Below are 27,412 nucleotides of genomic sequence, written 5' to 3'. Positions count from 1 at the left end.
TCTGCTCTACTTTGCTGTCACCATGTCTTTCCTTCTGCCTTGCTCTCCTCCCTTATCCTGCTTTCTATGTCTTTTCCTTCCTTCTTCGAGAAATTTCCCACTCACCCTCCTTCAATCACAAAGGACAGCTCTCTCTGTCCAATTCTTCTGAAGTATTTTATATTTCTAATATCACTTATCCTTGTTCTTCCTTCTGAATGTTAGCTGGAGTCATGTTCCCTTCTAGACTGTAGAAAAGTCTGAGAATGATGAATCTGTCTTTTCTCTTCCATTAGTTCCCTCATGTGCTTAGAACATGAACAGTATATTTTAAATTCTTTGTAATGTATGTTCTTTTTTATTTGAGAGAGAGAGAAAGAGAGAATTTCTGGTCTTGTAATGTTTTCACTCTTGCTTAAAATGCATATATACAGAAGAGGCTAATTAATAGTATAACGTAGTGCCAAATGGGCTTCCAGACAAGTTTATAAATACCACACAAACCCTTATATTTACAAAAGCAAAAGCAGACACCCATAGACAGGATTTAGGTAGGCAGATGGAGAACAGGCCAGCGAAAAAGAAACACAAACTAACAGTGTTATAGATAAATTAAATTCAAGGTCATCATTTCTGTAGGCTAGAAAAAAATCATAGTGTTGGCAAGTATGTTCTTCTCACCTTAAAGTAAGTCCCAGATCCTTATATTCCCATCACACAAAAACAAAAGCAAACAGACAAAATTCTTTTAAGTAACAGCCCCCAAAATATAAATTTTACCAAAGATTTAATGGAAGATATTCAGAAGTTGATATCATACACCATAGAGCAGAACAGCATAATGGAAATCCACACTAAACATTCCTTTTTTCGTATAAATTCTCTGTCAGATGCCAAGTTCAGGTGTTTCCGCCACCCCAATCCTTCCACTAGACAGTCTTTAAAACCTCCTCTAGAGGTTCGGCTCTGTCCCTAAACTTGCAACCTAATCAGAAATGTGAAATCCTAAATCCTAAAATGAGCCCAGTGGTAATTGAGCAAGAATCCGTTGTTCTTTCACTATGGTCTCAGAGATTTCTTCCCCATTCCTCCACTCCAAATAGACTGCAAAACACATTCACCTCAAAGTCATGGATTTATCCACTTTTATTAAACATAAATTAGATGCTGCCTATAGATTTACAATTGTGTTATGAGCACATGGTTGGGGATCTGGGTTTATAACTTAGATGTGGAATTGAAAATTAGCACAGTGATTTTATCTTCTCACCTGCCTGACTTTATCTCCTGCCTAATGTCACACAGATCCTTCCTGCTGGGCCACAAACACTCACTACTCTGTACTAATACCACTACTGAATGGGTGAGCACAATTGGAGATACTCAAGAGCCATTGCTTGTATAGTATATCTTGTCTAACTGCAACACTGATTATTTTTCACACATACATTCTTCCAATCTGCATCACGTTTTCATTTAAGTCCATTTTAAAGTACAAAAATGTGATCCTGTACTTAAGAAAGTCTTATTCTCACATCAAAGTCCAAATCAGAAGCTCTATAGAGAAAAAAAAATTCAGGTAATTTATTAGTAATCTTATCATTTTGTGATGTAGGGTATTCTTAAAAGTTTCTGGGTTTTGCCATCAGACAAAGCTAAATTTGAATATTGGTTTTGCCACTTATTAATTTCTTGATCTTGGACACATAGGTCTCTGAGCTACAAAAAATAATAATTAAACTTTGTATTACTTAGAAGAACAACAATAACAATTGACTTACAATAAAGTGTGTAAAGATTTAATGAGATGATGAATTTAAATTTCTTAGCCCAGTGTCTGGTGCATGTAAGTCAGTAAGTGTTAGCTCTTATGAGCCAGTCACTGGGCTAAGGAGTTAAAGTATATTATTTTATTTAATCCAGACAACCCTGGGACTTGGGCATTACTATTCCGCCATTTTAATTAATGAGGAAGCTAAGGTTTAAAAAGGTTAAGTAACTTACCTGGGATTGATTATTAATAAGTAATGAAGAGGAAATTTGATGCCAAGTGAAATAGGGATAATAATTCCTACCTTTCAGTATTATTGTCAGGATTAAATTAGCAAATCCCATAACAAGGAGCATATAGTAGTCATTCAATACATTTTCATTTTCTTTCCCTTTTTGCCTTTACATAACCCCTGTGTTTCACATTCCATCCCATTAAACAACAAATTATTGTTATTCCTTGGTATTGCTACCTTCTAAAGGCTTATCAACTTTTGCCAAGAAATTTTTGTGAGTAGGACTGCCCATATTCTCATATAGAGCATGGCAGTATGTATCTACTGTATTGTCATATTCTCAAAATACACCAAGATAAATGAAACACTGAAGTTTACTATTTCCTTATTATCAGAATAGATATTCAGATGGTAAACCAAGTAGCAATTTATTCACATTCAATACATTTCTAATAATCACTAAATAATTCACAGATTAAAAAAATACTGTCACGAAAATTGATTTATTATTTAGGATTATTTTTCAAAGGCTCATTTTCCTTTTTAGCCATCATAAAATCCACACATTTTCATCTTCCCCCAGGTCTCAGGCAAAGCCAAGCCTGTTGTTTAAATTCTTTTCTCCTAGAGAATCTTTTTTTTCTGAGGTCAATCCTACTCCTTATTCATTAGTCTGCAATGGTTCCATGCCTCCCATTAAATTAATTGCAAAATCTTTAGTCCGACATTCCAAGCCATCTATGACCTTACTCAAAATGAATATTTCTGCCTAATCACACTCCCTGTAATGTCTATCCCACCCTGTACTAAACTATTCCCTCAAACACCCATTCACTGTATTTATTCATGGTATTCCCTTTATCTACAATGTCTTCTTTCCCCATCCCAATGGAAAGGCATCTCCATTGACCTTTTTTCTGTATTTTCCAAATATTCTCCATAAATATTTTGAACATTTTTATTAGTTTATTCCTTAATACTTGATAAATTTTGTTGCCACCTTTTTTTCCTTATAGATTTTCAAATAGATCACTCCTGGATAAAAGAACATTATTGATTTTTATGTGTCAGTCCTACCTCTAACAAGTTTGCCAAACTCTTATAAGGTCTTTCAGCAATTTCCTACAGAGTATATATTATTTTTAAAATAATTTTTTTCAAAAAATAATAGTAGCAAATATTTGCATACTATTAATTCATACAGGAACTGTTCTTTTTTTTTCTTAAGATTTTATTTATTTATTCGACAGAGAGAGAGAGTACAAGTAGAGGGAGCAGCAAGCAGAGGCAGAGGGAAAGGGAGAAGCGGGCTCCTCGCTGAGTGGGGAGCCCAATATTGGGCTTGATTCCAGGACCCTGGGATCATGATGTGAGCCAAAGGCAGATGCTTAACTGACTGAGCCACCCAGGCCCTCAGTACGTACAGGAACTATTCTAAATGCTTCATGTAGGTAAACTCATTTAATCTTACTTAAGTAAATTTTTATTTTTAACCCTGGTTCACAAATGAAGGAATGGACACACACAAAAATGAAATAACTTGCAGAAAGTCCCCAAACCAGGAAGTAAGGAGATTGGGATTTAAACTCAGTCTATCAAGAGTCCACATTCTTAACTTTAGGGCATACTGTCTGCTTTTATAAAAAAGAGCCATGGAGTCAGATAGACTTGGGTGTAGGTCCTAGGTCTTCTAATTTGGGAACGTCACTATCTTCCCATGCTTCAATTTACTGATCAGGAACATGAGGCGAACAATAGCTAATTTACAGGGTTCTTCTAAGGACTCAATGAGAATGTATGTGATAGCATCTTGTACAGTGTAGCATAATAATAGTAGCTATGGATACCATCGTTCCCTTCTCTCTCCAAAGAATTTTATTCTTTTTTTTCTGTTGATATCCCACCCATCTGTCTCTGAACTCCCAAGAACTCTGTACTTTTCTCTTGGTAGTTACCATGTAACTTCCTGCCAACCAGCTATTTGGCACCAATCTGATCTTCCCTGCTAGACTGTAGTCTCCTTGGGGACAAGAATTACACCTCATTTTTCTGGTTTCCACACAACACCAGTGCCTTGTCTTACACATAGAATCTGCTCAGCAAATATTTGTTGAAAGAATTTTCCAATTCACTGGTTGTAAAAAATATAAATACATCTGAATCTGGTTTGTATCAGCTTGTTTACAAAACCATGTGATCATCTCAGAATGCAAATTTCCATGTAGGTAAACCCGCAAGAAAATCAGCTTACCTTCCATTTACTCATTTGTAGGTATTCATATAGTCCAATTACTACAAACCCTTTGTATGCTCTACAAATTACCCGTTAGCTTTCAGGTAAAAAAAAAAAAAAAAAGTCCCTGGTTGTTTTATGTGAAAATGGGTTAATCACAGCGACCTGCCTTGTTTCATTCACATGAGGCAGTGGCATTGGTGGAGGGAAAACAGGGAAGCTCTGTTGAAATCATTGTAAGAGGAAGAAAAGCTGTCTCCTCCGAGTGGTGCAGCCTGTGCTGCCTCATGCCCAAAGAGGTTGATTCATTTCCTTCACCTCCCCTCCATCACTTCAAAAGCCTTTTCTCCTTTCTCTACTTCTCCCTGAACCCCTCCACCCTCACCACTGACTCAGTGAATCACAGACGGATCACCCAACCAAACAGGAAGAAAATCTAAAGTAGAAGAAGAAGAAATATGCTGGGTTGTTTTTTTTTTAATTGGAGAAAAAGCAAGGAACTCTTCATTGGGAGATTTCCGTAATTATTAGTACAGTTGATGGTGAGAATCTTCTTAAAAATCTTCTTACTGAGGTATAACATTTATACTGTAAAGTGCACAAATCACAGTGTACAATGCAATGAATTTTCATGTATGTATGCAAGGTGTTTGCATGTAAACCATGTAATCCCATACAGATCAAAAGATAAAATACTTCCAACACCCCAGGAAGACCCATGCCCCTTCTCAGTCAATAAACACCATCTGCTTCCACAGAGGTAACTATTCTGACTTCTGTTACCACAGATTTGTTTTCCTTGCTCTGGAACTTCTTGTCATTGGACAAGTCATGTCATGCCATGTAGAATATATTCTTTTCTGTCTGGCTTCTTTCATTCAGCATTATGTCTATGAGATTCATTCATATTTTGTATAGTAGCAGGCTCTTTTAATTACTATTTATTATTCCACTTTATAGATTTTATGAATAAAGCTGCTATTATGAATGCAGTGCTATAAACATTCCTGCATGTCTTCTGGTAGATATAATTGAAGTATTCAAAAGCCTTTTACCTAATCTTCCTACTCTGCTTCTCTACCTCAGTTGCTACCATTCCAGGAATCTCCCTAAGTCAACTTGGACCCTGGCTCCCCACAGAGCTTTCAGAGGACCCCCGCTGTCTATAGAGTTTGTTACAACTCCAACCAGGCTTTCAAGGACCTCCAAGATTTGGCCACATTCTACCTCCCCAGGCTTATTTCCTGTCAAACTTCAGGATTTATTACCCTCCCATAGTCTCCAATCAAAACACATAGCTCACTGTTTTCCACACACACCCCGAACTTATATTCTTGAATATACCAATCCCTCCCTATCCAGAAGGTATTTTCTTACCAATTATAAATTAAGAATAAATATTTGAATTTTTAAAAACTGTTTGCCTCAGATTATTTTAAAGACATCTTCCCGATATGATGTTATGGAAAGGTTATAAAATTAACAAAAACTTAAATGGAATTTTCCATCCAGTTTGGAAGAAGCTAGGAGCATACACCTGGGACAATTTTGTACACAGGTTCAGGTAGGGGGTTTGAGGAATACTGATTCCATAACTTTCTAATTTATAATTAATAAAGAAGCTGTACAACATGGAGGCTAAGAGTAAGAACTTGGGAACCAGATTACCTACGTTCAAATCCCAGCTCTGCAACTTTCTAGCTGTAAGACTTGGGCACATTGCTAACCAAACTGTGCCACAGCTTCCTCATCAGTAAATGGTGATTAGAATAGTACCTTCTTCAGAGGGCTGTTGGGAGGCTTCAAAGAATTAATATATGTAAAGCACTGTATCCGGCACCTAGTAAGTGATATGTACAACTCAGCTACTTATAATACTGCTAGTATTATATATCAACAACTACTGTTACTAACCTCATTAAGAGAACACTAGTATTCTTGGGGATTTGAAGTCTTGTGAGACAAGGAAAGTATTAAAGGAAATTAGCCTAGTGATATTTTTTGAGAAGAATCCTTCCAAATGAGAGAAAAAATTCTGTAGAGGCAGAATAGTGGACCCAGAAGAACCAGTGGTTTGAACAGAGTATAGCCAGTGAAACATGCCAACAGTTTCAGGGGTCCCACAAAACAGGGTTACCAGTGTCCAAGGTGAACTCATGATTCAGAATAGGCATCTCTGAGAGTACTTGTTTCTCCCTGACAAGTGGGGCTGCCCATTGTGCAAAGGGCAGAACGTGATACCTAGTAATTCACAATGATGCCATCTGTGTGTCTTGAGACCCATTATCAACTTTATCTTTAGAACTTGATCATCTCAGGAAAACAATGCTCCCTACAAGCAGCGTTCCAAGGTATCCGAGGGTAATCTATATTTTCTGAAGACAAGTTACAAGTTAATAAGAGAAGGGCTAGAGTTTAGTGTCGATTGTTAGTATAATGATTCTACTTTGCATTATTTTACTGCCATCTCACAGATAAGTAAACTGAGGCAAGAACAAGTTAATTCCCTAGAAATCTGTAGGTAATTTGTAGGTAATTTTATGGTCCTACTGTCACATTTATGCTCTTAGAATCCTTCTAGGTTTCATTACTCCTTCTGTGTCCCTACCTTACCAAATTTTTCTCTTCTGCTGAATCATTTTTAACACCTCAACAATTATGAGTTGGTAAAGAGAAAAGATTTGAAATGTCTCATTTTTTAAAAGGGTGACATCTGTGTATTCTACTTAAGGGTTGGAAATTTTCTCCATAAGCCCTGTTACGACTTACAAATGTTAAAATAAAACTTCCTTTTTAGAGGCGCCTGGGTGGCTCAGTTGGTTAAGCGGCTGCCTTTGGCTCAGATCATGATCCCAGGGTCCTGGGATTGAGCCCCGCATCAGGCTCCCTGCTCAGTGGAGAGCCTGCTTCTCCCTCTCCCTCTGCCTGTCGCTCTGCAAACTTGTGCTCTCTAACTCTGTCAAATAAACAAACAAAATCTTTAAAAAAATAAAAATAAAAAAATAAAACTTCCTTTTTAAATGTCTAAGGCACTATATTTATTCTTAACCTGAATCGTCACCTGAAGCATTAATTGGCTTAATAGAACTGTGTTAAATATTTTTTGGAACTCATGGTTGTCTTGGATAGAAACACTAACACTGACAGAAAAAGGAGAAAGACAACTAAACAGAAGCACCACATGAACTAAATACCCTCCCATTTATACTGTATTTAAGGCAAGTGGTAAGAGTGTTTTGTGTGGTGGTGAGTGAAGCAAGTTGAGGACATGCTTATTTCAATCAGTTACTTCTGGTGGAGAAGGCCCCATTACTCCCTCTCCTTTATTCAGTAGGAAGTACTTCATGGAGGGAGGTGGAGTTTAAGGAAGGAAAAGAAGAGTCAGAAGAAAGCCATCTAAGGAATAAAGGGTCACTTACAATAAGGTTTCAAGAAGACAGAGGACAATAATTATTTTGTAGAATGGGAACTCTGAGATTGCTTCAGGAAGCAAAGGGGTTGGGCACGTTTCATGTGGGCACATCACGTCTCTGGGGGCTCTAATTCCTCTTGTATCCACTGCTCCTATTCCAGGGCTTTATCTCTTTTAGGATATTGGCATTTTCTGAGTAAATGAATACATTTCCATTTTCCATTATTCCATACTCTGTTCCTGAGTGTGACTGCTCTTACTGTATTTCATATTAAATAATGACAATTTCAGGCTAAGTTAAAATCTCTCTCTCGAATTACCATTTTCTGTATATATATAGGCAACACCTGTTGTATTATTTTCTGTTGTTAACTTCCATTTTTATGCACTCACACACTCCCTTCCCAATGATGTCAAGTTCAACGAAGCCAAAGAGCAACAACTGTGCTTCTTTGTTGAATCCCCATAGCATCTGCTCTATGCACATTGCACATAATAAATATGGTAACATAGATTTACAAATCCAAATGGTGTATTTGTATCTTTCAATGGAAACCCTAATGTTTTACATTCTATTTTTATGAATGTTGCTGTTCCCCATATTTCAACCTATTGTTCTGAAAAACCAGCTATACTGAAATGAAATTTACCAAGGGAAGGAGTTCAGTACGTAAAAGTAAAATTGGGGCGCCTGGGTGGCACAGCGGTTAAGCGTCTACCTTCGGCTCAGGGCGTGATCCCGGCGTTATGGGATCGAGCCCCACATCAGGCTCCTCTGTTATGAGCCTGCTTCTTCCTCTCCCACTCCCCCTGCTTGTGTTCCCTCTCTCGCTGGCTGTCTCTATCTCTGTCAAATAAATAAATAAAATCTTTAAAAAAAAATAAAATAAAATAAAAGTAAAATTGCCCTTCTTATTTTTGGTTAACACATCAAATTCTGCAAATTTATAATTAGGACATATGTAGTATGGAAAATCCTTCAAGTTCCTTTTGCAAAGATTTTTTTTCCACTGAGGAAAGAAAATGTGTAACCTAATTTCAAAACAGAGAAGTTGAACTCTGCTATAATGGGACATTCATTATTGCAAAATGTTCACCGCCTCTTCAGGATGTTCTGCTGCAGAGAGGTGACCAGGAAGTATGGACTCCAAGCTATAAATATTCTCAGAGAACTACGGAGCATCTGCTTTTAATTTGTGCTTGGTTGGCTTATACATCAGACAGGAAAACATCTCTGGTTTTAAGAGGTTTGAACAGATGCCATAGAGTAAGTCCCCATTTCCGAGTGTTTGTTGTCATTTTGGTTAGTGAACTCCACCTACCAAAACAAAAATGAACACAGTGCTTCAGAAGCTCCCCTTCAGCTTTAACGTTTAAAGAAAGAAAAAGGGGAACAAATCTTTTTGCCTGCTCTCCTATACAGATATGTTTTTAACCAATGATCTAAGAAACATTTTCAACCCTTTACATATGCAAACTCTGTAGTTTTTATATATCTATTTAAGTCTGGAGTTGTCTCAACCTTCGTTTTGTTGTCTCCTTGCCCTGCTGTGGTTATTGTTGCATTCTAGATCTTTGCCAGATTTGTGTTTAACTCATTAAGTTGATTAATGTTCCATTTGATCATTTTTATGAGTAAATGCAATGTTTTAACAGCCTAAGAAATGGGGGTAGCTATGGTTGGATCTAAAACTTAGGTAGAAGTTGCCACTTAAATGAGAAAAATTCAGTCATGTTATGGGATGTCGACCACACACATTCTCTGCAGGTATCAAAAATGCTTTCTTGTTGAACAACAAGTTAACCAATAATTTGGTATAACAATTTCTCAGCATGTAGCTTGCGTGAAAAACATCTTTCTAAAAAATAACCATAATTAATATATCCTGACCTATGTATACTTTGAGTGGATTCCACAAAATATTTAACTTTCTCTAGCCCAGATTTTAAACAGTTCTCCCAAGACTTTGACATTTATTAACTCTTTATTACCAGAGAACAGTCTTTTATCCTGAACTTTTGGGTATTTACTTGTTGATTAACTATACTTAGTTAATATTTACTGAAGCTTGATTATGCATTGTGTATGTTTAGATGGGTAGAAAAAACAAAAGATGCATAATAATTCTAGTCTTCAGAAAGCTTTGTTGTATGGTACAGAGATAAAACTAACATCTGTAGCAACATTACAAGACTAGTGAGTTCTGAACGATGCAAGAACCAAAATTTTCAATAAGAATTGGAGAACATAAATATTAATGTGATCTGGGGGCAAAGAGAGTCTTGGGAGAGTTTGGACTTGATCTCATCCTTAAACAATGGAGGGGTAGAGATGGCTAAAGGGAAGCTGAAAGACGTTAGCTCCAGATGTGAAAGCAAAGGGCAAGAAATAGACTTATTGTATCAGAAAAACAGTGAGAGGCAAGACTGAAGAGATGAAGGCTCATTTGTTCAGATTCCTGAGAACCTTCTCTGAAAGCCCTTTTGTTGCCCATTTTAACCTCTTTACTTTTTTCTTTTTAAAAAATTTATTTAAATTCAATTAATTAACATATAGTATATTATTTGTTTCAGAGATAGAGTTCAGTGATTCATCAGTTGTATATAACATTCAGTGCTCATTACATCCAACCTTTTTACTCTTGCTGGTGGATCCCCATAGTTTTTCCTTAGGGCAACAAACAGCTCTCAGTGGCCTACATGAGAAAGCAAAATGACAGAGCATTTAGTCTTCCCAGATAGTTACTAGATGATGTACATTTTGGAAGTGTATTAGTGCCTTACTCCCTTGTCTAGTCTTTCAGGTGCACTCTGTTTAAAAAAGAAAAAAAGAAAGAAAAGAAAGGTGGCCACATCTGCATGATTAGTGGTGATGACCAATCTTTATTTCAGAGATAGTTCAGAGATGCTAAGGACAATAGCACAGAATGTAGGAGACATGGCTATGAAGTCATGGGACTGATTCTTTTCTAAACACAGTATAAGGTAAAACTTCAGATGGTTTTGTCACCTTCAAAGTAAAGCCCTTGAAAAGCTGTGTGATTATTCCAATGATGCTTCCATTCTTCAAGTCATTTTTAGAACCCTTCTCTTTGAACTGTTCTAGGAGCCTGTGATGAAGTTTTTAAATGATCTTTCCCAGAGGCAAACCCTCTACTCTTCCTCCTGCTCTCTGCATCTGCATGTGCCTCACCTTGCATGCTGAATTCTTCCTCCCCACACTGGTGCACCTTCCGTTATTTTGTCCCTAGCCTCTGTTCTGTCTTGTCTTACCCATTAGTTCCTTCCCCAGGGTTCAGGAAATTTAGGATAGGGGGAGAGGACACATGGCCTGAATCTGAGGAGGTATTCTAAATGAGCAAGAAGACAGTGAAGTGAAATAGAAGTCAGAGATATGGGAGAACTAAAAAAAGGTGTTATCTTAACAACCACCACAACCAAAAAATACTTTGGCAATGGATGGATGACTAGGATAGTGTGGGAAGTGGAAAATGGATAGAAATATCAAACAACACAGGGAAAGCAGCACAAACACTAGAACTAGTGATAGGAAGTATTAGCATTATAAACTAAATATGATGACAGATATTTATATGGGATTATTCAGATTCTTAACTGACTCCTAATTTATCAGGCCAATTTCAATCCACTTCTTCTGAAGTCAGTCTATCTCTGACAAACTCTTCGAGTTTTGAGGAATGCAGAATTGGAAAATGGAGACTTACTACAGAACCCAAGAAGCAAGAGGACAGGAAAGACCTAGCAAGAGAGGAAATTGGAGTGGGCAAGTGAGTGTCAAAGAGTATGAGATGTGAAAGAATGGGGACCCAAGAAATACCCTAAACAGACCACATGTTGTATGCACTTCCATGCTTTTCAAGATATGCAATTAATACATCAAATACCTTTAAAACATGTTTGGGTGAGAACTCTGCTTCTTGAACAGAATGCAACTCTGAGACGGGACCACATGTGAGGGCTTCAATAAGGTCATAGAAACAGATGCAACCACTACATCGCACTAGGCCTGTAGGCTCTGAGGTACTCACCGGTGCTCTCCCACAGGGCAGGACTACAAGTGCTGTTGCTGCTGGCCTGGCATGGAAATGAACACACTGTCCAGTCTATGAAAGCAGACTGCTGACCAGAATGCTGAATAGGCAGATGCCTTAGAATGCTGTGACATCTTTGGAAGCCCCCGGGCAGGACCCAGGACTAGAGATTTTACAACATCAGTGGCACTCAGTCATCTCCTTCTCTTCTTTGGTGAGCTCACTCAACCTTGATGGGGAGAAAATGCATGTGCACATATGCCTGCTTTCTAATCCTCTCATCATGCTTATCCCAAACCACCTTTTCCACTCATAGAAAAAATAAAAGGAGTTTGTTGTACTCAGTAAGCCTGGAAGTGGAGGGCTTCTTTACACTTTCCACTGCTCCATAAATGAATGGATATTAATGGAGTTTGTAGAGCTGCCCTGCAAAAGCAGACAATGGAGGCAAAACAGAAAATTTCCATCTTGTGACTAGAACAAAACCAAAACAGAACCCTAAACACCAGGATGATGTGCTACGTTCTCTTGGGTATTTTTTTTTTCTCTTCTCTTCTCTTCTCTTCTCTTCTCTTCTCTTCTCTTCTCTTCTCTTCTCTTCTCTTCTCATCTGCACTTGCAAATTTTAGGTTAACTCTGCAAGAATCCAAATATCCACAGTTCTTTACAGAACGTACTGTCTTCGAACAAACACAGGCTCTACTATTTATAGCTAATTGCTTCACCGCTTGCTTGTCTTGCCTGTTTCTTGAATGCCCCTTGCCATAAACAAAGCAGACTGAAGACAGATTTTCTGTGCATCTTAAAACATTTCTTTACTCTCTCAAATGCTGATAAAACTGAACCATTCCGGGAATTTACATCATGAATGTCACAGCAGTTGGAGCACCAGACATGTGACTCACTATGATATCACTTCTCTTAGTTACCTCCAGCCAACTTTGTTTACCTCTACTTAAGTGCTCTTGGTAAAAGGTGCCCTGCAACTTTAGCTAGAGTTAATGGATATGCAACTGACATAAACATTAAAAAGGAAGATTCAGACAAAGACATCATTTAACCAGAGCCATTGATTCTATTGTCCCTGTTGAAAGAAAAGTCATTTCTGTTGCTGAGTAGTGAATACATGTATACCCTGACACTAAATATGTCTAAATGCTTGTGAACAACAATATAGCTGGAAACCCTGGACAGAGTAAGGAAATGGGGACAAGAAAGAATTAAAAACCCATATTCAACATCCCATATATTTTTTTAAGATTTATTTACTTTAGTGAGGGGTGAGGGAGAGGGAGAGAGCATGAGCAGGAGGTGCAGAGGAAGAGGGAGAGAATCCTCAAGCAGACTCCCTTACTTAGCATGGAGCCCAATGCGGGGCTTGATCCCATGACCCTGAGATCATGACCTGAGCTGAAACTAAGTGTCAGATGCTTAACCAACTGCACCACCTAGGTGCCCCCAATTGCTTGTATTTTTTAAAAAGAAAGTAGAAAATCACAACCTATTTATGTAGCACACATGCAAAAACAGAAGCTGTGTAGGAAGATGAGGCATTCCTGATGAATGAGAAAATGAAACTTGGGGGCACCTGGGTGGCTCAACCGTTAAGCGTCTGCCTTCGGCTCAGGTCATGATCCAGGGTCCTGGGATTGAACCCCACATTGGGCTCCCTGCTCAGCGGGAAGCCTGCTTCTCCCTCTCACACTAACCTTGCTTGTGTTCCCTCTCTTGCTGTCTTTCTCTGCCAAATAAATAAATAAAATCTTAAAAAAAAAACAAGAAAGAAAATGAAACTTGGAACTTTTAAATGAAAATCAACTCCATTTTTTCAATATATATCTAGATCTATAATGATAACCAATGCCTTTTATATAGAATTGAATCAAATCAACAAAGTTGAAGAATTCAGCACAAATGCAATTAGAGGGAAATATTTGGAAGACCCCAAAATATAACACTGTAGTTAAAATTAGATATATATTTGTTTAAAAAATATCTTAAACTCTATTTAAGGTTTACAAATCTGTTCTCTAATGTATTATGGGGGGATTTTAATGATTTTCCTGAAGAATATTATGTCTAAATGAATTAATTTGAATTCTCCCTGAACAGGGATAATCCGTAAGAGTTAGAGTGGACAAATGACTGATCTACCCAAATGCAGCCACTGTAGTCCCAATTTGAATCCTAGCAGCATAGCTCTTTAGGCACACCCATTACTGGCTTACAAGTAAATTACTCTACTTATAATTTCACCTTTACACCCACTGAAGAGTCACCTGTCAAAGGACTACTGATTGGTTTTCACTACCTAGTGAGCTGCAAAGCCTGAATTTAAAACCAGTTATATAGAGAAAACCAGCTTTTCTTAGCTGCTTGTGCTGTCCATATATGAGGACATTAAGCTTACTAGAAAGGAAAAGGACACGTCTCTTCTTTCCTTTTCATAGGGTCTGGCTTCCTGGTGACCTTGCTCCATCAGACTAAAATAAAAAATTGACATTAGTGAAGCTGGTTCAGGTAATCTCTTTTAACTAACCATGAAAAAATTGGAAAGCTCAACTAAGGTCATAGTAAATATTAACTTCTACCAGGAATTGAGGCTGCAATGTTCACCAGTAGACAGGGAAGCTGCATTTTATGAATTCATGGTCACTGGCCTCTACCATGTACAGAATATGGGGTGACATAGAGAATCCGAAATGGTTAAAAATCAACAAATAACTTCTTTTCTTGTCTTTATAATGTTTTGTGCTCTCTTTTTATTGTTTTGATTTCTTTCTAACTTGGTGAATCCCTAATATCTTAGAGCTTTAGAATTTTAGAATTGGAAGGGATCATCTAAGGTGATGGCCCTCTGATTTTTAAATTATGTTCACTAGTAAAAATTTCCCAAATTGGATAACTGGTTTAAAGTTGCCAACTTTAGGGATGCCTGGGCGGCACAGTCGGTTAAGCATCTGCCTTTGGGTGAGGTCATGATCCCAGGGTCCTGGGATTGAGTCCCACATCAGGCTCCTTGCTCAGCTGGGAGCCTGCTTCTCCCTCTGCCTGCCACTCTCCCTGCTTGTGCTTTCTCTCTCTCTCTGGCAAATAAATAGCAATCTTTAAAAAATAAATAAATAAAGTTGCCAACTTTATATTTGTCTGATACACTAAAAAACAAGACAGAACAAACAACTACTCTGTGTGTGTGTGTGTGTGTGTGTGTGTGTGTGTGTGTATAAACTGAGACAGAGAGAGAGATTTAAGAAATTGGCTCATATGATTGTAGGGAATGGCAAATCCAAAATCTATAGGATAGGCCAGCAGATTTGAGTCAAAGGTTTAAAACTCAGGTAAAAGCACTGGGTGTTATACGCAACTAGTGAATCATTGAAAACTCCATCAAAAACTAATGCTGTACTATACACTGGCTAACTGAACATAATAAAAAAATAATATAAATAAAAATCAGGCAAAATTTCCATGTTGCAGTCTTGAGGCAGAATTTTCTCCTTCTTGATACTATATTATTCTTAAAGAATGTATCCAACAAGTGGTTATGATAATTATAAATATCTATGCCCCCAACAGGGGAGCCGCTAGATACACAAGCCAACTCTTAACCAGAATAAAGAGACATATAGATAATAATATGTTAATAGTTGGGGACCTCAACACTCCACTATCAACAATAGACAGATCACCTAAGCAGAAAATCAACAAAGAGCTTTGAATGACATACTGGACCAGATGGACCTCATAGATATATACAGAACACTACACCCCAGAACAACAGAATACTCATCCTTTTCGAATGCACATGGAACTTTCCCCAGAATAGACCATATCCTGGGTCACAAAACAGGTCTCAACCACTACCAAAACACTGCATATTCTCAGACCACAATGTTTTGAAACTGGAACTCAGTCACAAGGAAAAATTTGGAAGAAACTCAAACCCTTGGAAACTAAGAACCATCCTGCTCAAGAATGACTGAGTAAACCAGGTCATTAAGAAGGAAATTGAACAATTTTTGGAGACCAATGAAAATGAAAACACATCAGTCTAAAACCTATGGGACACTGCAAAGGCAGTCCTAAGGGGAAAATACATAGCCATCCAAGCCTCACTCAAAAGAATAGAAAAATCTAAAATGCAGTTTTTACATTCTCACCTCAAGAAGCTGGAGCTGGAACAGAAGAACAGGCCTAACCCACACATGAGAAGGCAGTTGATCAAGATTAGAGTAGAGGGGCGCCTGGGTGGCACAGTGGTTGGGCGTCTGCCTTCGGCTCAGGGCGTGATCCCGGCGTTGTGGGATCGAGCCCCACATCAGGCTCCTCTGCTGTGAGCCTGCTTCTTCCTCTCCCACTCCCCCTGCTGTGTTCCCTCTCTCGCTGGCTGTCTCTATCTCTGTCAAATAAATAAAAATAAAAATCTTTAAAAAAGATTAGAGTAGAGATCAATGAATTAGAAACAGGAGCACAGTAGAGCAGATCAACAGAACTAGAAGCTGGTTCTTTGAAAGAATAAATAAGATCGATAAGCCTCTGGCCAGACTTATTCAAAAGAATAGAGAAAGGACCCAAATTAATAAAATTATAAATGAAAGGGGAGAGATCACGACCAACACCAATGAAATAGGAAGAATCATTAGAAACTTTCATCAACAGCTTTATGCCAATAAATTAAACAACCTGGAAGAAATGGATGCCTTCCTGGAAACCTATAAACTACCAAGGCTGAAAGAGGAAGAAATTGATTATTTAAACAAACCGATTAATTATGAAGAGATTGAAGCAGTGATCAAAAACCTCCCGAAAAACAAGACTCCAGGGCCTGATGGATTCCCTGGGGAATTCTACCAAACATTCAAAGAAGAAATAATACCTATTTTCCTGAAGCTGTTTCAAAAAATAGAAACAGAAGGAAAACTACCAAACTTATTCTATGAGGCCAGTATTACCTTGATCCCCAAACAAGGCAAAGACCCCATCAAAAAGGAGAATTATAGACTGATATCCCTGATGAATACAGGTGCCAAAATTCTCAACAAGATCCTAGCTAATAGAATCCAACAGTACGTTAAAAGGATTTTGCATCTTGGCCAAGTGGGATTCATCCCTGGGATGTAAGGGTGGTTCAACATTCGCAAATCAATCAGCGTGATATATCATGTCAACAAGAAGAGTCAAGAACCATATGATCCTCTCAATTGATGCAGAAACAGCATTTGACAAAATACAGCATCCTTTCCTGATTAAAACCCTTCAGAGTGTAGGGATAGAGGATACATTCCTCAATTTCATAAAAACCATCTATGAAAAGCCTACAGCAAATATCATTCTCAATGGGGAAAAGCTGAAAGCCTTTCCCTTAAGATCAGGAACACGACAAGGATGCCCACTCTTGCCATTATTATTCAACATAGTACTAGAAGTCCTTGCAACAGACAACAAAAAGGGATAAAAGGTATCCAAATTGGCAAAGAAGAAGTCAAACTGTCTCTCTTTGCAGATGACATGATATTCTATATGGAAAACCCAAAAGACTCCACCCCAAACTACTAGAAGTTATAGAGCAATTCAGTAATGTGGCGGAATACAAAATCAATGCTCAGATCAGATGCATTTCTATACATGAATAACGAGACTGAAGAAAGAGAAATTAAGAAATCCATTCCATTTACAATAGCACCAAAAATCATATGTTATCTCAGAATTAACTTAATCAGAGACGTAAAGGACCTATATTCTAGAAACTACAAATCACTCTTGAAAGACTTTGAAGAAGACACAAAAAGATAGAAAAATATTCCATGCTCATGGATCAGAAGAATTAACATAGTTAAAATGTCTATGCTACCCAGAGCAATCTACACTTTCAATGCCATTCCGATCAAAATACCAATGACATTTTTCAAAGAACTGAAACAAACAGCCCTCAAATTTGTGTGGAACCAGAAAGGCCCCGAATCACCAAGGAATTGTTGAAAAGCAAAAACAAAGCTGGGGGCATCAAGTTGCCAGATTTCAAGCTGTACTACAAAGCTGTGATCACAAAGACAGCATGGTACTGGCACAAAAACAGACACATAGACCAATGGAACAGAATAGAGAACCCAGAAATGGACCCTTGGCTCTTTGGGCAACTAATCTTTGACAAAGCAGGAAAAAACATCCAGTGGAAAAAAGACAGTCTCTTCAATAAATGGTGCTGGGAAAATTGGACAGCTACATGCAAAAGAATGAAACTTGACCACTCTCTCACACCATACACAAAGATAAACTCCAAATGGATGAAAGACCTCGATGTGAGACAGGAATCCATCAAAATCCTAGAGGAGAACATAGGCAGCAACCTCTTTGACATCGGCCACAGCAACTTTTTTCATGACACATCTCCAAAGGCAAGAGAAACAAAAGATAAAATGAACTTGTGGGACTTCATCAAGATAAAAAGCTTCTGCACAGCCAAGGAAACAGTCAAAAAAACTAAGAGGCAGCCCACGGAATGGGAGAAGATATTTGCAAATGACACTACAGATAAAAGACTGGTATCCAAGATCTACAAAGACCTTCTCAAACTCAGTATGCAAGAAACAAATAGACAAATCATAAAATGGGCAGAAGATATGAACAGACACTTTTCCAATGATGACATACAAATGGCTAACAGACACATGAAAAAATGTTCAAAATCATTAGCCATCAGGGAAATTCAAATCAAAACCACACTGAGATACCACCTTATGCCAGTAGGATGGCAAAAATTGACAAGACAGGAAACAACAAATGTTGGAGAGGATGTGGAGAAAGGGGATCCCTCTTACATTGTTGGTGGGAATGCAAGTTGGTACAGTCACTATGGAAAACAGTGTGGAGGTCCCTTAAAAAGTTAAAAATAGAGCTACCCTATGATCCAGCAATTGCACTACTGGGTATTTACCCGAAAGATACATAGTGAAGAGAAGGGCCATATGCACCCCAATGTTCATAGCAGCGTTGTCCACAATAGCTAAATTGTGGAAGGAGCCGAGATACCCTTCAACAGATGACTGGATTAAGAAGATGTGATCCATATAGACAATGGAATATTACTCAGCCATCAAAAAGAACGATTTCTCAACATTTGCTGCAACATGGACAGCACTGGAGGAGAGAGTGCTAAGTGAAATAAGTCAAGCAGAGAAAGACAATTATCATATGGTTTCACTCATTTATGGAACATAAGAAGTAGGAAGAGCAGTAGGAGAAGAAAGGGAAGAAGGAAGGGGAGTAAACAGAAAGGGGAATGAACCATGAGAGACTATGGACTCTGGGAAACAAACTGAGGGCTTCAGAGGGGAGGGGGTGGGGGAATGGGATAGACTGGTGATGGGTAGTAAGGAGGGCACGTATTGCATGGTGCACTGGGTGTTATACGCAAGTAATGCATCATGGAACTTTACATCAAAAACTAGGCATGTACTGCATGGGACTAACATAATATAATAAAAAATTATTATAAAAAAAAGAATTTCTCCTTCTTCAGGAAATATCAGCCTTTGCTCTTAAAGCCTTCAACTGATTGAATAAAGTCCACCCATATACAAGCAGAGGATAATCTGATTTACTTACAGTCAACTGATTGTAAATGTTTTTTTTAAGATTTTAATTTTATTTATTTGACACACACACAGAGAGAGAGAGAGAGAGAGACAGAGACTGCACAAGCAGGGGGATTGGCAGGCAGAGGGAGAGGGAAAAGCAGGCTCCCCACTGAGCAGAAGCCCATGTAGGGCTCAATCCCAGTCCTGGGATCATGGCCTGAGCCAAAGGCAGATGCTTAACTGACTGAGCCACCTAGGCACCCTGTAAATGTTAATTACACCTAAAAAATACCTTTACAGCAAGATCTAGACTGGCATTTGACCAAACAACTAGGCACCACAGTCTAGCAAAGTTGACACAAAAAAATAATTATCACAGTCACAGAATTGATTCATTTGGCTGGTCAGGTCTCCTGACTTCCTATAGTACATATTCAGTCCTACCCCCTTGGCCCCAGCTCCGCACCTCAATTAGGTTAATGCTACTTCTTTTATATACCATTCAAGGTAATTTAGAGGATTAAATAAGATTATTTATATTTTTTAAACCTGACAATTCCAAAAACATAATAAGACTATAAAAACTAAGACTTTATTCTGTATCTGTAATGATTGTAAATGAGGATTAAAATTCCATAATTTTGTACATTCCCATATTTGAAAGCTAAGTAACAGTGTCAGGCAAAGCAATAATTTTATCAAAATTGCAGATGATGCAAAAACAATGTTTTTAAATTATTTTGTAATGAAGTTAATAAAAAAATTATACCAAATTATATGAAAGTAATTATCTCAAAAAAAAGAAAAAGATATATTTTTAAAAAAATCTATACCCAGTTAGAAGATTTAAAGACCCTACTCCAAAATATTAGTTATATCTGATGGTGACATTATGGATACTTTTTTCCTTTTAAATTTTCCTGTAGCTGTTAGCCTGAAGTTTAACAAAGTTCATATATTTACTTTTTTGTAATCATAAGAATCAACTACAATTTTTAAACCTAAAGAATAAAAAGAAGTCTAATATTATGTTTGTGTTTGTATGTAATGTCCACATGCTCTTAAATTTTTCTAAATAACACAGTTGTATCCACTCAAATAAGTTGACATTTTCATTTTGGTTTCATCTTGATTGACTGGTTTGATGAAAATCCAAATCACGTGCCAGTGAGTAAACTCATTGACCCACATGATCCTGTTCCGTAAAAGCTTTTTAAATGTATTTGTGTTTCACAAACATTTGAGAAGCAATAACTTTGGGAAAAGGGGAGCAACATCCCTTGACCAACATTTGTGTAAAATACATGTGCCAGAAGTTTTAATGACAAAAAAAGAACCCTGATGTCAAACATTTCAGCAAATTATACTCTGTACTCTAGAAACACTTTCACTGGGAGGAGACCATCAATTTGAGTGGATGTGTACTTTCTGTTTTTATAATGCAATGTAGGCAGATTATTATAAAAGCGTGTGCAGCTGTGTGAGTTTTTAATGTTTAAACATCAATGTGTCGAGTGTTTTTAAGTTAATACAACTTAGATTAAAAAATCATACATTTTATTTCACTTCCCATGAGTTAATTTTACAAAGAAAATGAAAATCTAAAACAACTGAAAAATTTATAGGAAAGAAAAATGGAAGTAACAGTGTCAAATTCTGTTCTGACTTCAACTGATATTAAAGAGAAAACAGATGCCTGGCCCTGTTAGTAGAACTTTGGATCACAGTAATGAACAGCCTCCATGAGGATTATATGGGTTAGGGTTTGTTTTTTTTTTAAGTATTATTTATTTTAATAAATAAAAGTATTATTTATTTTAAGTTTTGTCACGAACGCATAATAAGATAAAGGACATAAGAATAGAGAAAAAGAATACAATTTTATAACAGTTAGGATTTCAAAAACTCAGCCCAAATTGGCTTAAAGAAAAGGAGAGTTCATTGGTTCATACAACTGAAAAATCAAGGGGAGTTTTGGATTCCGATTGTAGCTGGATCCAAGAGTCTGCATGATATCACAAACACCCGGTCTCTTTCCATCTCCTAAATTTGCTCTTCTTCATTTTTAATTCTATTACTCAAAGTCTTCAATTGCAAACAACAGAAACCAACTGTGGCTAGTTTAAGCAGAAACATTAATTTATTAAGGGATTTTAGCTAGCTCACCACATTTTCAGAAAGACTTGAGAACCAGATTTTGGAGACTTGTCAGAAACACAACCCCAAATCATATTAAGACTCAGCCCACTGGAGACACCCCTGCCAGCACAACAGGATGCAAGAATTCTAATCTCAAGCACTGGGAACTCTTGCTAGAACCACTGCCATTGATGCTTCTACAGATGGGATAAAGTTACCAGTGCCTTCTAAGAACGGAGTCCTTTTCCTTGCCTCACTGGCTTCTGAATAAAAGTCTGGCAAGAGTGGGTCCAATTGACAGAGCTAAAGAACACACATATCCTAGGACAAGAGAGACTAGGAAGGTAAGAATCCAGCTCTTAATAACAATAATAATTACAGTAATAGTAATAACAATATATGCCTAACACTTGTGTGGTGATAGATGATAGATCGATAGATCGATCAATCAATAGATACAGATAGATATCTTCTTCTCAATAACCTTATGCTGTGTATTATATTACATCTATTTTACTAATGAAGGAACTGAATAATCTGGTCAAGTTCAGATATTTGGTTGAGTAGAATAACTGAGATTTGAACCCAGGCAGTCTGACTCCAGAATCGATGCTCTTAACAACATACTATAGATTCTATAGAGAGTGCATTACCTGTCATTGGTGATATATAAGAAGAATCTAGGTGACTCCTAATTAGGAAGATGTGAAAGGTATTTTGCTGTTTGAAAGATGATTGACCATCTTTCTCTTATCCTCCCAGCAGGCTGTATGTGGAGAAGTGCCCTGTGATGAACTTAACAACTATTCCTCCATGGTCCCAGCAGTGTGGATATTAGTGCATAGGAGCAGGTCAGATGAAGGGGACTGTGTGATTCATGTTTCCCAGGCTGGCCCAATTCATCAATATGTTGCAAAGACAGCTACTTCTGGAATTTTGTAGCCTGCCTGGATATTAGCAGTAATCCCCCACTCTAAAAATTGCCCTAGAATGTATTACCATTGGCCAATGGATACCCATGTCCACACTTCCAAACAGCTTCTGTAGTCTGGGGCTGCTCAAAGATCTGCACCTATGTGCAAAAATGCTTTGCCATCCTGGTTGACCAGCCACTCATTCCTCTCTCACATACCCACATGATGTCAAGGAGGAAACACAAAGCCTCCACAAGCCTCTTATACGAACCTATTAGTCACAATACAAATTGCACTTGAAAGACAATCTCATACCAATTAATTTTTATTGTCTCCACATTTTGGCGTAGTAATTTATACGTTTTTCTAAATTGTTCTCATCATGTTAAACATTAAACCTGTGGCAGCAAAGTTAATTAGGTTCCTATGTGCTATGGAACAGATATTGCTGTCTCCTACCCAAAAATCACTGCCTCCCCTTTCTTTCAGCTGGCAGAGCCCTGTTTCTGTGACAGAGGCCAGAAATGTCAGATTCAGTTATTTTTGCTATAACATCATTACCAGAAATCCTCGTTTTCTGCAAGATTAGACCCTAGTAACAGGGTGCTCAGCATAGCTGGGGCTACTCAGGATATAATAAAAATGCATTAGAACAACATGTACTACTCACTTATGGTTCATGCATTTTCTCTATATATGTTATACTGCAATAAAAAATTACTATAAAAAAGAAAAAAACAATATGAGAAACATTGTGGAGTTCTGAGCCAGTGAGACTGCTGATAAAATGAAGGTAGCATTGGAAAACGCCACAAGCTTAGAGCTGTATAAAGCTGGAGGGGAGGGGATGCCTCTCTGGGGGAGTAATCCCTCAGTGCAGGCACTTATTTTCAATTTTCTTTTTAAAAAGTTGAAAGGGTTCCTGTCTATACACTAAAGACTTTTACCTTTCCTGTTGGAGGTTATTAATTTTCTCCTGCTATGTTGCTATATACTACTCCTTTGCTATACCATCACAACTTCCACATTGTACTGACATTATTCTCCTACTTACCAATGTGTATGCACTATTTCATTTCCTGGAAATGGGTGTTGTAGAGAACAAACTGTACGCACTCTCCCAGCCTTCCTTGCAGCTGAGAATGGCCCCGTGACCTGGTTCTGACCAATGACTAAAGAAAAGACTTTGCCGAGATAGCTCTAAATAGAATGCCATGCCATCCTTTCCTACTTCTGCACTTTGTCACATAAGGATATAACACTTGGAGCAACTGCTGCCATTTTATAACCATGAAGAGACTCATTGCTATCACACTGCAGCAGTTAAAGAAAGCAGGAAAAGAGGCTGGGTCCTTCATGACATCATTAAGACCCTGAAACAACCTTGGAACTACTTATATCCAGTCCTAATTTTTAAGTCATTTTGGTCTTACACTCTTCACTTGAGGCTGAAAGCACTAATCCCCCTAACATTTCCTATAGAGCACTCATATACCCACTGTATTAGTTTCGTAGGTTTGCTGTAACAAAATACCACATACTGGGTGCCTTAAACAATAGAAACTGATCAAGGCTTTAACTTTCAATCTATAGGAAATTCAGAGGTGGAGGACTAATAAAAGACACCACAGGGATTCAATTAGCAAAATCCAGGTTGTTAACAACCTACTGGACCAGTTTTTTTCAACAAATAAGTTGCAGGGCTAGGGTTACTGGGGGTGCATGGGGAGGGGCAAAAGAGTTAGGAGAACCTATATATCAAAAGATACTTAAAATAAATGAAATGGAGGTGAAAAAAATTAGAAAAGATCAATGAAAGTGAGAGCTGGTTCTTTCAGAAGATAAACAAAATTGATAAACCTTTAGGTAGACTCATCAAGGAAAAAGATAGAAGACCCAAATAAGTAAAATCAAAAATGAAAGAGAAGTAACAACCAACTGCCTAGAAATACAAAGGATTATAAGAGAATACTAAGAAAAATTATATGCCAATAAATTGGACAACCTGGAAAAAAGGATAAATTCCTAGGAATATACAATCTTCTAAAACTGAATCAGGAAGAAATAGAAAATTTGAAGAGACCAATTCCTAGTAACAAAATTAAATTCGTAATCTAAAAACTCCCAACAAACGAAACAGGGCCAGATGGCTTCACAGGTGAATTCTACTAAACATTTAAGGAAGAATTAACACCTATCTTTCTCAAACTATTCCAAAAAATAGAAGAATGAACATGTCCAAATTCATTCTATGAGGCCAGCATTAGCCTGATACCAATATCAGGTAAAGACACCACTAAAAAAAGAGAACTATAGGCCAATATTCCTGATGAACAGAGATGCAAAAATCCTGAACAAAATATTAGCAAACTGTATTCAATGACACATCAAAAATGAAAAAAAAAAATCATTCATCACGGTCAAGTGGGATATACTCCTGGGTTGCAAGGAGTATTCACAAAACAATCAACATAATATTGTATTCACAAATCAATCAACATAATATTGTATTCACAAATCAATCAACATAATACACCACATTAACAAAATGAAAGATAAAAATCATATGATCATTCAATAGACACAGAAAAAGCATTTAACAAATTTTGACATCTGTTCACTGTAAAATCCCTCAACAGAGGAGGTTTAGAAGGAACATACTTCAATATAATAAAGGCCATATATGAAAAACCCACAGATAACATCACCCTTAATGAGGAAAACCTGAGAGCTTTTCCCCTAAGGTCAGGAACAAGACAAGGATGTCCACTCTCACCACTTTTATTCAACATAGTACTGGAAGTCCTAGCCTCAGCAATCAGACAACAAAAGAAGTAAAAGGCATCCAAATCAGTAAGGAAAAAGCTTAACTTTCATTATTTTTAGGTGACATGATACTATACACAGAAAATCCAAAAGTCTCCACCAAAAACCTGTTAGAACTGACACGTGAATTCAGTAAACTCACACAACACAAAATCAATGTACAGAAATCTATTGCATTTCTATAAAGAAGCAGCAGAAAGAGAAATTAAGAAAATAATCCCATTTATAAATTGCACCAAGAACCATAAGATATCTAGGAATAAATCTAACCAAGGAGGTGAAAGACCTGGACTCTGAAAACTATAAAACACTGCTGAGAGAATTGAAGATGACACAAAGAAATGGAAAGACAATTCATGCTCATGGATTGGATGAACAAATATTGTTAAAATGTCCATACTACCAAAGCAAGCTACACATTTCATGCAAGCCCTATAAAAATACCAATAGCATTTTTCACAGAATAAGAACAAACAATCCTAAAATTTGTATGGAACCACAAAAGACCCTGAATAGCCCAAGCAATCTTGAGAAAGAAAAGCAAAGCTGGAGGCATCACAATTCTGGACTTCAAATTATATTACAAAGCTGTAGTAATCAGAACAGTACGACACTGGCACAAAAATTGACACATAGTGCAATGGAACAGAATAGAAAACCCAGAAATAAACCCAGAACTACATGGTCAACTAATCTTCAACAAAGCAAGAAAGAATATCCAATGGAAAAAAGTCTCTTCACAAATGGTGCTGGGAAAACTGGACAACAACATGCAAAAGAATGAAACCAAACCACTTTCTTAACAAGAATAAATTCAAAATGGATGAAAGACCTAAATGTGAGACCTGAAACTACAAAAATCCTAGAAGAGAACATAGGCAGTAACTTCCTTGATATCAGCCAAAGTAACTTTTTTCCAGATATGTTTCCTGAGGCAAGGGAAACAAAAGCAAAAATAAATTATTGGGACTACATCAAAATAAAAAGCTGCACAGTGAAGGAAATAACAAAACTAAAAGCCAGCCTTCGGAATGGCAGAAGATATTTGCAAATAACATATCCGATAAAGGATTAGTATCCAAAATATATAATAAGCAATAAACTTACACAACTCAACACCCAAAAAACAAATAATCCAACTTAAAAATGGGCAGAAGACATGAACAGACACTTCTAAAGAAGACATACAGATGGCCAACAGATACATGAAAAGATGTTCATCATCACTTACCATCAGGGAAATTCAAATCAAAACTTCAATGAGATATCACCTCATATCTGTCAGAATGGCTAAAATCAACAACACAATAAACAGCAGGTGTTGGCGAGGACATGGAGAAAAAAGAACCCTCTTGCACTGTTGGTGGGAATGAAAGTTGGTCCAGCCACTCTGGAAAACAGTATGGAGGTTCTGCAAAAAGTTAAAAATAGAACTACCCTATGATCCAGCAATTGCACTACTGGGTATTTACCCAAAGAATACAAAAACAGTAATTCAAAGGGGATACATGCACCCCTATGTTTATAGCAGAATTATTTGCAATAGCCAAGATTTGCAAGCAGCCCAAGTGCCCATTGATTGATATATGGATAAGAAGATATATAAATATATATCATATATATATATATATATAACTAGAATATTATTCACTCATTAAAAAGAATGAAATCTTACCATTTTCAATGACATGGATGGAGCTAGAGAGTATAATGCTAAGTGAAATAAGTCAGAGAAAGACAAATACCATTTGATTTCACTTCCATGGAATTTAAGAAACAAAACAAACAGGGGCGCCTGGGTGGCACAGCGGTTAAGCGTCTGCCTTCGGCTCAGGGCGTGATCCCGGCGTTATGGGATCAAGCCCCACATCAGGCTCCTCCGCTATGAGCCTGCTTCTTCCTCTCCCACTCCCCCTGCTTGTGTTCCCTCTCTCGCTGGCTGTCTCTACCTCTGTCGAATAAATAAATAAAATCTTAAAAAAAAAAAAAAGAAAAAGAAACAAAACAAAGGGGGAAAAAAGAGAGAGAAATCAAGAAATAGACTCAATTATAGAGAATGAACTGATGGTTACCAGAAGGAAGAGGGAACAGGGCATGGATTAAATAGGTGGTGGGGAGTAAGGAGTGCACTTGTGATGAGCACCAGGTGATGTATGGAATATTTGAATCACTATATTGTACACCCGAAACTAATATAACACTGCATGTTAACTAATAAACAAAGAAAATAGTTCATGAAACATTTGAGAAATTTGAATACTGGTAGGATATTTG

The 27,412-nt window shown here is 37.4% G+C and overlaps 1 long non-coding RNA gene across 1 annotated transcript in view; it reads right to left on the bottom strand.

Annotated features, from left to right (window-relative positions):
• The window catches only part of LOC117804334, a 32,728-nt gene that overhangs the window by 5,147 nt on the left and 169 nt on the right, over positions 1–27,412 (bottom strand). The gene's annotated exons all lie outside the window — the stretch shown is intronic.

This window comes from Ailuropoda melanoleuca, chromosome 11 (genome assembly GCF_002007445.2).
Source record: "Ailuropoda melanoleuca isolate Jingjing chromosome 11, ASM200744v2, whole genome shotgun sequence".
Classification (NCBI taxonomy): domain Eukaryota; kingdom Metazoa; phylum Chordata; class Mammalia; order Carnivora; family Ursidae; genus Ailuropoda; species Ailuropoda melanoleuca.
The sequence above is the reverse complement of the archived record's forward strand: the minus strand, read 5'-3'. Positions and strand labels throughout refer to the sequence as shown.